This window comes from Danio rerio, chromosome 12 (genome assembly GCF_052040795.2).
Source record: "Danio rerio strain M-AB ecotype USA chromosome 12, GRCz13ab, whole genome shotgun sequence".
Classification (NCBI taxonomy): Eukaryota; Metazoa; Chordata; class Actinopteri; order Cypriniformes; family Danionidae; genus Danio; species Danio rerio.
This window is the reverse complement of record NC_141032.1, coordinates 10,911,352-10,923,759: the sequence shown is the minus strand read 5'-3', so window position 1 is coordinate 10,923,759 and position 12,408 is coordinate 10,911,352. Positions and strand designations below refer to the sequence as shown.

At 37.8% G+C, this 12,408-nt stretch overlaps 1 protein-coding gene and 1 long non-coding RNA gene across 9 annotated transcripts in view; one reads left to right on the top strand and one right to left on the bottom strand.

Annotated features, from left to right (window-relative positions):
• The window catches only part of LOC147841288 (uncharacterized), a 70,572-nt gene that overhangs the window by 19,696 nt on the left and 38,468 nt on the right, over positions 1 to 12,408 (bottom strand). The window lies entirely within an intron of this gene.
• mpp2b (MAGUK p55 scaffold protein 2b) overlaps positions 4,086 to 12,408 on the top strand; it is a 104,310-nt gene continuing 95,987 nt past the window's right edge. For 7 of the 8 annotated variants that reach the window (XR_015503374.1, XR_015503375.1, XR_015503377.1 and 4 more), the window contains exon 1: positions 4,086 to 4,431. The gene's annotated coding sequence lies outside the window, so the exon portion shown is untranslated. The remainder of the gene's footprint in view (positions 4,432 to 12,408) is intronic. The other variant, NM_001002223.1, reaches the window with a different exon arrangement.

The following is a 12,408-nucleotide window of genomic DNA, read 5'->3' as shown; positions in this document are numbered from 1 at the left end:
ATGGCAGCAACTCAATGTATATAAGGATGTAGACAGGGTGAAGACGATCTGCTGCGATAAAAACTGAGCCTCAGAATGGGGAAGAAATGTGATTTTGAACGTGGCATGGTTGTTGGTTCTAGACAGGCTGGTCTGAGTATTTCAGAAACTGCTGATCTACTGGAATTTTCACGCTCAACCATCTCTAGGGTTTACAGAGAATTGTCTGAAAAAGAGGAAATATCCAGTCAGCGGCAGTTCTATGAGTGCAAATGCCTTGTTGATGCCAGAGGTCAGATAAGAATGGCCAGACTGGTTCCAGCTGATAGAAAAGGCAACAGTAACTCAAATAACCACTCGTTACAAGCCATCTTCTGATAGATACTGTACTTCCTTCAGGACAATGTGCCATGTCACAAAGCTCGAATCATCTCAGACTGGTTTCTTGAACATGACAATTAGTTCACTGCACTCAAATGGTCTCCACAGTCACCAGATCTCAATCCAATAGAGGACTTTTGTGATATGGTGGAACGGGAGATTCACATCATGGATGTGCAGCCGACAAATCTGCAAAACTGAGTGATGCTATCATGTCAATACAGACCAAAATCTCTGAGGAATATTTCCAGTATCTTGTTGAATCTATGTTACGAAGGAGGCAGTTCTGAAGTGAGTCCAACCCAGTACTAGTAAGGTGTACCTAATAAAGTGGTCTGTGAGTGTATATATTGCTGACTTACAGTACATATATCGTCATCATTAGCGACACCAGTGGGCGGAAATAGAACTGCAAACAACAATGTTTTACTCATGCTTGCACTTGTTCTCATGTAAAATAAAAAAGCATCTTTACACCGCAAAGGAGACACAGAAAACAAAACTAAAGTAGCACCGATTTTCAGAAATGTGTTTTTACAGAAACCATTTAACCCTTGTGTGCTGCCGGGGACTTTTTCATCCACACTGAAGGGATTTTGAGGCCACAGTTGGCCACAACTTTCTCTGTCTCCTATAGTTTCTGGATGCAGCCTGGATGATGCAAGCTGAGACTGCAAATCTCAGTAATGCCATGTCAAACACAATAAAGTCAATGGAGCTACAGGTGTCACTGTGAGGGTTAGGGGTGGGGTTAGGTGAGCGGATTAAAAAGCATTGCATGCAGCTCAGATTGCAATGCACCAGGTCTTCATCCAGACCCTTCTCTCTGTTCCTGCAAATGGACTGATTTTCGGTGACAAATTTTATTTTGATCATATTTTGGGAAACTGTTTTGGATTTTTTCAAAAACTCAACAATGCACTGTGGGCAAACTGACTTTTATTTTCATTTTGTTATTGGCTGTTTTTACCCCATTAGCCTCCATTATAACAACAATTTTTGACACCATATTATTATCCATACTTTATTCTTGGTGGTTTTCCCTCTTGGTAAAAGGTTCAGTTTGTATTTTTTCCTGTTTATCATTGGTTAAAGTGCAAAAAGAAACTTAGTTTTTCAATGTCTGTGTGTTAGATAGATAGACAATGTTAGAGAGACCTATGCACTTGATGTGTTTGAGAAAATAAAAAATAAGCACCTCAGAACATAGTAAACATAGTAAGTGCATTTATGCACACACTTTAATCTTCTGTTTTACCTCATAGAACTCCATATAAATGCCAGAAACTTTTTTTGCCCAGGGCTATCTGAAAGATTAATGCTGCCAACTGATGATGAAGAGTGAAAAGGACACATTTGACCTCTTCCCAACTGAGAAAACTACCAGCAATCAAGAATGCATGATTATATGTTGTCAAGGCTTTGCGCTCAAAAAAATGTTGTTATGACAGAAGGTGCAGGGCCATAGTGAGACTCCTTTTCAGCCCTGGAGTTTTAAGCCTTAGACTGGCCCACCTCAGTTCACGGCTGTTAAAATAACGTCTTTTCCAATTCAGTTTCTAATGCCACTATCACGTCTTTTTCAAGGAAACAGCTGCTTTAGAACTTCAAGTGTTTTTTGAGAACATTAAAGGGTAGCTAAGGGCCTACTCACACTATGCTATCCGAACCGTGCCCAGGCCCGTTTCCTGGATCGTTTAAGGAGTGTGAGTGCTCTGAATTGGGCTCAGGGACAGTTCACTTGGCCAGCCCTAGCCCTGAGTGCGGTTCACTTGGGCTTTGGCATTGGTACGCTTGTGTTTGAGTGCAAAAATGCACCTGAGCCTGACACTGAAGACAAGATGTGACTTTTAAGGGACTATTTCATATGGATTTATTAATCATTCTTACTGTTCAGTGAACACAATCTGTTGTAGATTATTAAAGACGCAAACCCCTCACTGCATGACAGCTGCGCACCTTCAGCAAACCTCCTAATTCCTGCAGCACGAGGACTTTATGGTTGTTTATGAGCGCCAAAAGGGGCAGATCTGTTCGGCGAAATATTTGAAAGCGTATCATTGCATATTAAACGACTTAAATGATTTAACTAAAGAAATCTCCTCTGTGCTCAGTGAGAGCGCTTACTGAACAGCACGGCGTTGATGACGTAAGCGTGCCCAGGCCCGAATGTAATGTGAGTGCAGGCCGTCGGGGGAGATGGAAGGGGGGACAAGCGTGCTTTGGCCCAGTTTAGGGCAATTGTACATAGTGTGAGTACGGCCTAAATCTCCAACACTGTTCTTTCAAACATCACAATGTCCTTTCCTGCAATATCTGAATATCTGGATTTGCAAAATTTTTTTATAGATATCCAGTCCTTTGTAACGGGGGTCACACAAAAAAATTAAAGAATGTACACTATAAGTAACCCAAACAGTATTATATGTCTTGATACTAAAATAAAAAAAAATTACTCAGGTGAGGTTCGAACTTGGGTCGGCAGCATTATAAATGGCGCGTTATCAAAGGCGTTGTCATGATAAATGATTTTGGAATAAAGAATAAAACACGTATTGCACTGTTATCCGCAAGACTCTTTTAACCATTGTGTTACTTTCTATTGATGGCTTAATCTTTTTCTCCCTTTTTAACCTGCAGGCTGCATTTTGCTCATGGGGCGGTGAGAAAATAAATAAAAACAGCGGAGCTGCAGTAAAATATAAAAAGAGTGAGGCTATGGTCAAATAAATAAATAAATGAAAAAAGTGTGACTGCTGAGAGTGCATGCAGCTAAGGACACCGGCCCTCGTGGTCAAAAAAATGGACCGTCCCATCGGGAATTCTCCCGGTCCTCCCGATTAGCCAATCCGGGCCTGAGAAGGGGTCAAAACAGCCCCTAACATAACGAGAGAGTAGTCTATTTGAACAATACACAAGGATTAATGTGGCATACCCTCTTTACACTGAATTCTGAGCAGACACCGATACATAAATTGGCTGTGTAGATGACTTAAAAGACTAAAGAACATAACCTGGGAAAGTTCTGTTTCATTACTAGCTGCAATACACATAAAACAAAACTATTGATGGATTAAAATTCTCACATGTGGCCCCTTACCTATTCTCAAACAAAGAAAGAGAGTTTGTGTAGTAGACTAAGTATGTATGTACGGTACACCACTAGATGGAGGGACTCAACAAATTTTGGACATTTAATTTTTCATTTCTTTTTGTCCATCATCATCGAATCACAGTTTAAAACTTTAGTTTTCTATTGCTGTAATGTAAGGTAAACAAGATGTTTTCAGATACCATTAATTAAATACAAAATCAAACTAATTGTGTAGCAGCTTTAAATAGGTAGCCTAACTTTCATAAATAACGTCAAATTAAAATAGTTTTATTAAATCATGAAAATTAAGATGAAAACATTGCTAACAGCTCGTTAAATTTATTATAAAAATGAGGAGTTTTTTCAGGTACCTAATTATTTATTATTAAAGGTATTTTTGGAAAGCAGCTAATATTCTGGTGTAACAGTGTGTTCTGTAGTCTGTAGGTTAGGATATGGTTGTTATTAACAGAACACTTAAACATTTAATAGTATGTAAAGACGGAGAGACTGCGGAATATGATGAATGGTTGTTAAAGCTGTAAAGGTCTCGATAGTTTAACACAGGGTGGCAGAAGTAATTCGGTGGGGTCCGCAGAGAGGCGTGGAGTGCGTTTCCCCTTTAAGACTCAAAGCATCTCAATACAACAAAAGCGCATCGCCGCAGGTCACATACGTGATGTAAAGCGGCTACTCAAATCTTCGTTTAGTTATCAGGCAATTACATATTAACCGAGCAGGTGGTCTGGCTCAAAGTGTTTCGTGTAATAACATCGCTGTCCTGTTAGACTCACTGGTTGCTGTGTTATCAGGTGTGTGTCTGAGTGTGGTAAATGAGACGAGAAATTCGTGATAATTTGAGCACCGATGGATTAAACGCGTAATTCAGCGAGCATCACGATGACCGCCGTCTGCAGAAAGTGAAAGACGAGCACATACTGCTGCTTTATTCATCCTGTCGGACATCATCATCACAGGTGAGTCAAAGGCATTCATGACTGATAGCGAAACTGCTCATTACACCCTTTCTGCACGTCATGTAGAGTTTGAGCCGAACTGATTTCAGTCTTGTTTTTACTAATGTCGGTGTTATGGATGCTCGTATAGTGGCATTACATTGGCTTTTGATTCCGTGGTTAATCACGGACGCATTGAAATATACTATAATGTAAAATAACAAAAAATACTAAGACATGTCTTAATCTGACGCTCTACCTGATATCATAACTACATCACATAACTGCGTCAAACATTAAAATAGGCTTGCTTAAATCAGTCAAGTCACCTTTATTTTTTAAAGTGGATGCAAATTGACTGTGCAAATTGTATCAAAGCAGATATAAAGAGATAAACGGGCAAAACAGCAGGCCTAATGAATGATCAATTTTCAGTAACAGTGCAGAATCCATCAATTTGGAAACGAGCTCAGTCCTGCGGTAAACAGTTAAAGGAGAAAGTCTATAAATAACAGTTCGGATAATTAACAATGACGTCACCCACACTGGAGACTTCGTATGCTAATCAATTTGTGTTTGGGAGGAATCGATAAAACACCTGTTTTTGAATGCACATATACCCAAATGTATTGGTTGGATGTGTTGAATATCTTATATTTAAACTTACAAAATTAAAAATTTAGTTTTCTTTTAAAGATATTTTTTGACATAATAATAATATCAAAACTTTGGAACAAAATTAGTTTATTAATTTAATGATAATAAATGGAAAGTACCATGTACACAAACAAATATTGTCCAATGATAAGCCTAATATGTATTTGTTTAAAACTGATCTTAAGCATTTAGAAACCCTAAAAGACAAAAAATAAAAAGCTATAAGGATGTATGGAATTTTGGAATCCTTATCTCATGATAAATTTTTGGCAATTATAAATCCCCTGTAATTTTATTTATTTAGTATTTTTGTATTTTTTTTATTCTCTACTGATTTGTTCCTTTGATTAAAAAAAATCTGTATGCATTGTATTTCTCTTTTTTTGTATGCTGTTGTTCTTGTTATGCAATAAAAACTCAACAATGCACTGTGGGCATTGACTACCCTGTCGTTATGTTAGTGGCTTTTTTTGCCCCATTAGCCTCCATTATAACAACAGTTTTTCATTGCAAAGCCATGCCACCATATTATTATGCATACTTTATTCTTGGTGGTTCTCCTTCTTGGGAAGAGGTTCGGTTTGTATTTTTACTGTTTATCATCTCTCACAGTGCAAAAAAGTGTGTGAGAGAGAATTCAAGATAGACCTATGCACTTGATATGTTTGATAAAAAATAAAAAATAAGCACCTCAGAACATAGTAAACATAGTAAGTGTATTTATGCACACACACTATTATCTTCTGTTTTACCCCCTAGAACGCCATATAAATGCCAGAAACTTTTTCTTGCCCAGGGCTATCTGAAAGGTTAATGATGATCAACAGTAAAAAGGACACATTTGACCTCTTCCCAACAGGGAAAACCACCAACAATCAAGAATGCATGATTATATGGTGTCAAGGCTTTGCAATCAAAAAATATTGTTATAATGGAAGGGGCAAAAACAGCCACTAACATAACAAAAAGGTAGTCTGTTTGAGCACACTGAACTTTGAGCAGACACAGATACCTAAATTGCCTGTGTAGATGACTTAAAAGTCTAAAGACCCTAGGCCTGGGAAAGTTCATTCATTCATTCATTTTATTTTTGGCTTAGTCCCTTTATTAATCTGGGGTCGCCACAGTGGAATGAACCGCCAACTTATCCAGCAAATATTTTACGCAGCGGATGCTCTTCCAGCGGCAACCCAATTACTGGGAAACCTGGGAAAGTTCTGTTTCATTATTAAGCATTGTATTCCTCATTTTTTGTATGCTATTGTTCTTATGCAAAAAAAAAAGTTTTAATTAAAATAAAAAATCTATTTGTATCAATTTTAAGTAGTTTACACTTCTTAGCTCTTTAGAAAAAGATGATATATGGTAAATTGGTTATGCAAATTGTCAATTGGTCAAGATCATCATGCTTCACTGCATTTTGCAATTGTTATTTTATTATTATTATTATTATTATTATTATTATTATTATTAGTGCATTATATTATTATTTATAATTAGTAGTATATTACAATTTATGATCAAACTTATTGTTTAAATTTGGTTATTTATTTTCAAATTATCTTATAAAAAAATAAAAATCTTTTTATTAGCTTGACAGGCGAATATTCACATTAATAATATTTAAAATTCACACTTTTTCCATTTCTCATTTCTAATTGTTTTATATGTAATTGGGACATTCTACCAGAAACGTACATTATCTGTCCCTGAAATAAAAACATAAAAACAGTTAATAAAAATTATTTCATCCCAAAATTTTCTAAAATGGTTGATTTCTGTGAGTTGTTCTGTAAAGGAATATGTCAGTCATTTGGTTCTCAGATATCTGTTCTTTATTAAAACTCTTTATAAAAGTACAAACCCTGTCACTGTCCTTGTCTTCATTGAACCTACAGCTGTAATAGTTTTGTCAGAAATAGCAAGTTTAAGTTGCTATCGTTCCCACCAATTGATTAAAAACACGAAATTATAAATTAATTCTACAAATAAATACTACAAATTGGGCAAAGCGGTGGCGCAGTAGGTAGAGCTGTCGCCTCACAGCAAGAAAGTCGCTGGTTTGAGCCTCGGCTGGGTCAGTTGACGTTTCTGTGTGGAGTTTGAATGTTCTCCCCGTGTTGGTGTGGGTTTCCACCGGGTGCTCTGGTTTCCCCCACAAGTCCAGAGACATGCTATACATGTGAATTGGGTAGGCTAAATTGTCCTTAGTGTATGGGTGTATGGGTGTTTCTCAGAGATGGGTTGCAGCTGGAAGGGTATCCGCTGCGTAAAACATATGCCGGATAAAATGGCAGTTCATTCCGTTGTGGCAACCCCAGATTAATAAAGGGACTGAGCCAAAAAGAAAATAAATGAATGAATGCTACAAATATATACTACAAATAAATGTACAATTGTCCCCATGTTTTTGTCTGTGCTGTCACATCAAATTTCACTTAAAATGCGAGCATTACACGTTTAAGACTATGACTCGGAAGTGACATAAGAGAAGAAGCTGACAGTGATTAATCTATCATTGAATTGTATTTTTTTTTGAGGAAAACAAGCTTAAGTCAGGCCCTGTCACTTTTTTCTAAGTGAAAATATACATTTCCTATTGTTTTTCTATGACTATATTTCAGATATTATTGTATTCATCCTGAACTTGTTTTAGTTTTAATATAATTTTTAAAATTATTTTAAATAAATTGTTTTATGGGTGCCGTCACGGTGGCGCAGTGGGTCGCGCGATCGCCTCATAGCAAGAAGGTTGCTGCTTTGAGTCCCGGCTGGGCCAGTTGGCATTTCTGTGTGGAGTTTGCATGTTCTCCGCGTGCTCTGGTTCCCTCACAGTGAAAAGACATGCAAAATAGGTGAATTGAATCAACTAAATTGTCCGCAGTGTATGTGTGTGAATGAGTGTGTATGGATGTTTTCCAGTACTGGGTTGCAGCTGGAAGAGCATCCGCTGCGTAAAACATATGCTGGATAAGTTGGCGGTTCATTCCGCTGTAGTGACCCCTGATTAATAAAGGAAAAGGAATTAATTAAATTAATTATAGACTTTAATTTATTTTACTTTAATCTTTTTCATTTTAGTACAGCAGATATCCCACTGGTCAATTAACTGTTTACATTTTTTAATTTATTCATTTAATGTGATTATTTGTTGTTTTTTTTTAGAAAATATGTATTCCTATAACTGTATGTATTATTATTTTACTTTATTTGTATATATTTTGAATAGTTTCTCATTCGGTCTCTTTTTTAACCATATTCTGAGTGAATTTTCTGTTCTTTTAACATGTGTTTGCTGGCTTGTGTGGGAAAGTCAACACCTCTGCATCTCCCACATCCTTTTATGCGTCTCATTCATAAACATGACATGACCTCTCTGCTTCTGTTCCACCCTGTGTGTGACAGCTTTACCCTCTCTCTCTCTCTCTCTCTCTCTCTCTCTCTCTCTCTCTCTCTCTCTCTCTCTCTCTCTCTCTCTCTCTCTGTGTGTGTGTGTGTGTGTGTGTGTGTGAGCATGTATATAGCTCCAGGGACTGTTTCCATGAAAACCCCTGATGCTCTCTGTAGACTCAATGTAAAGAAGTGACAGAGATGTGCTTTTTAAAGGTCTAAGATGACAGTGTTGTCATTTTAAGGTTCAGAATGAAAATCTAAAAGGCAACATTATCTCATGGCCAACATCTCCCTTAAATTTGACATATTAATATACGGCAGGTGGCACAAAAGCTGACAAAGAAGAAAATTAGCAATAGAATCTGATGTGGACTTGAATGAAGTACAGTACATAACAATCACGTAATGAGGATCATCAATTATCAGTCCTAAATAACATATATTTAAACACAGAGCTGCACTAGTAGCATGGTTTACTCTTCAGTTTTCTGCTTCTTCTGCGCCAGTGAAATACCCTACAGTAGAGGCTCTTGGGATTTCGTGTGTTGCCAGGCAACCGTCGCTGCAGCTGCGCAGCCGGAGAGCTAATGCTAGAGTGCTGTTAGTGCTGACCTCCCACTGTCATCTGCTGTCCTGACCGCTTCTGCTTAAGCTAATTGAGCTTATGTGTGTAACTGTGTGTGTATGTTTAACACCGCTGTATCTGCGTAATACAGAAACGTGTTCGCCTGACTGACATTCCTGAGGACCATGAGAATCTAGTGTTTTTGCTGTTCTTTGTTGAAGCACAGCGGTTAACTGACTCTGCTTTATGCTCTTGTGATGTTGTGATGTACAGAAGACTTGTACTGTAAATCTCAATAGTCATTTATTGTTTAATCAGAACATACACACTGGTGGCTACAGTCTCTGGACACCAATATTTGAATTACCGTATTTATAAAAATCAAATCACTGTCAGACCATCCGAGCATACAGTGCATCTGGAAAGTATTCGTAGCGCTTCACTTTTTCCACATTTTTTTATGTTACAGCCTTATTCCAAAATGGATTAACTTCATTTATTTCCTCAAAATTCACACACAATACCCCATAATGACAATGTGGAATAAAAGAGTTTTTGAAATTGTTGTAAATTTATTAAAAGTAAAAAAACCTGAAAAATCACTTGTACAGGAATATGAGTATAACTGTCTTTGCTCAATACTTTGTTGATGCACCTTTGGCAGCAATTACAGCCTCAAATCTTTTTAAATATGATGCCACAAGCTTGGCACACCTGCCTTTGGGAATTTTTGCCCATTTCTCTTTGCAGTATCTCTCAAGCTCTATCAGGTTGGATGAGAAGCGACGGTGTACAGCCATTTTCAGATCTCTCCAGAAATGTTTAATGGGATTTAGGTTTGGGCTCTGGCTGGGCCACACAAGACATTCACTGAGTTGTTGTAAAGCCACTCAATTAATATTTTGGCGTTGTGCTTTGGGTCATTGTCCTGCTGGAAGATAAACCGTTGCCCCAGTCTGAGGTCAAGAGTACTCTGAAGCAGGTTTTTATTCGGGATGTCTCTGTACATTGCTGCATTCATCTTTCCCTCTATCCTGACTAGTCTTCCTGTTCCTGCTGCTGAAAAACATCCCCACAGCATGATGCTGCCACCACCATGCTTCACTGTAGTGATGGTGTTAGCCTGGTGATGAGCGGTGCCTGGTTTTCCCCAAACATAACGCCTGGCATTCACTCCAAAGAGTTCAATTTTATACTCATCAGAGCAGAGAATTTTGCAGGGAGGGGCTTTAGTCTGGCCACTCTACCATACAGGCCTGATTGGGGGATTGCTGCACAGATGGTTGTCCTTCTGTAAGGTTCTCCTCTCTCAACAGAAGAACGCTGGAGCTCAGACAGAGTGACCATCGGGTTATTAATCACCTCCCTGACTAAGGCCCTTCTCCCCTGATCACTCACCTTAGATGACTCACTTCTAGATGACTCTAGAAAGAGTCCTGGTAGTTTCAAACATCTTCCACTTAAGGATAATGGAGGCCGCTGTGCTCATTGGATTTTTTAGAAAAGCAGAATTTTTTTCAGTATAATCTTCCTCAGCCATGTGCCTCGAGACAATCCTTTCTCTGAGGTCTACAGACAATTCCTTTGTCTTCATGCTTAGTTTGTGCTTTGCCATGCACTGTCAACCCTGGGACTTTATATAGACAGGTGTATGCCTTTTCAAATCATGTCCAATCAACTGACTTTAGCACAGGTGAACTCCAATTAAGCTGCTGAAACATCTCAAGAATGATCAGCGGAAACAGAATGTACCTGAGCTCAATTTAGTGCTTCACGGCAAAGGCTTTTTTATTTTAAAATTAAAAATTTAATTTAAAAAAATGTAAAAATTTAAAATTAAATTTGCAACAATTTCACAAAATTAAAAATTAACGCTATTATGGGGTATTGTGTATATTTGAGGAAATAAATCAGTTTAATCTATTTTAGAGTAAGGCTGTAAAATAATAAAAAATGTGGAAAAAGTGAAGCGCTATGATATAAACTTCTTTTTCTTAAGCGGAAATTTATGAAATATGCAGGATTTTTCTCCACATGGTAGATGTCTGTGGTGCAGTTGTAATACAGCTTCAAAGAAGCACCACTGAAGTCCATATATATGGATTTTATATGGAGGAAACCCTGCATGTTTTCTTTAAAATACCTGAATTTCTTTTAACTGAAGAAAGCAAACCATAAAAAGGATAATAAGAAAATTATGCCCTCATTGGTCACACTTTATTTTTATGGTCTGTTGGTTGAATTTAAGTTACATTGCATCTACATGCCAACTAATTCTCATTAGGTTATAAGTAGACTGTTAGATTGGGGTTAGGCTTAGTGTAAGATGATATGTACTTGCAAAGGTTCGTATTGTCAGTTAAATGTCTGTTGAAGGAGCAGTATCAGATATTTAGCAGACAGTCAACTAATACTCAAATGGACCATCAAAATAAAATGTTACCCCATCATTTACTCACTCTTTACTTGTTCCAATCCAGTTTGAGTTTTTTTGTTCTGCTGAACACAAACAGAGATATTTTGTAGAATGTTAGAAACCTGGTACCACTGACATCCGTAGTAGGAAAAACAAATACTATGGAAGTCAATGTGTACAGGATTGCAACATTTTTCAAAATATCTCTATTTGTGTTCAACAGATTAAAACTCTCAAACTAAATTGGAACACCAATGCTGAGCAAATGATGAGAGAGTTTTCATTTTAGGCTGAACTGTCCCTTTAGCATATTGGATGACAAGGAAGTGAGTGTATTTTCAGGAAATTTTCATTCTGGAAGTGAACTAACCATTAGTGCCCCAATGAACCGGAAGCTGCGATCGTTGTTCTTTTCATATTGTGACAGTGCCTAGAGCAGGCATGTCCAAACTCGCTCTTGGAGTGTCCTGCAAAGTTTAGTTCCAACCCCAATCAGACCCACCTGGGCTAGATAATCAAGCTCTTTCTAGGCTTTCTAGAAACATCCTTGCAAGTGTGTTGAGGCAAGTTGGAGCTAAAATCTGCAGGACACCAGCCCTCCAGGACCGAGTTTGGACACCCCTGGCCTAGAGAAACAGAATATTAAATAAGAAAAGAGTGGGCGTGGCTTGTTTTTCTACTGCTCGCTGAATTGATGTAGCATTCATCAAGATCAGGAAAGGGGGTTTAGAAGAGTTATTACAACCTATCATACACCTCCTGCTCACCATTTCTATTTGTTGTCAAATCTGACAGCTGAACAAGCATGGTTAGTCATGTATGTTAGTCATGCCCAATACCTCAAAATCATGTCACCTGATCAATTAACTGAAAACAAGCAGGAAGTGCATTTTTAATTAAAGATTAGAAGAGCAATTCTTTTTCTTAATGACATGCACAGATGAATTGTTCACCAAAAAATTGGCCA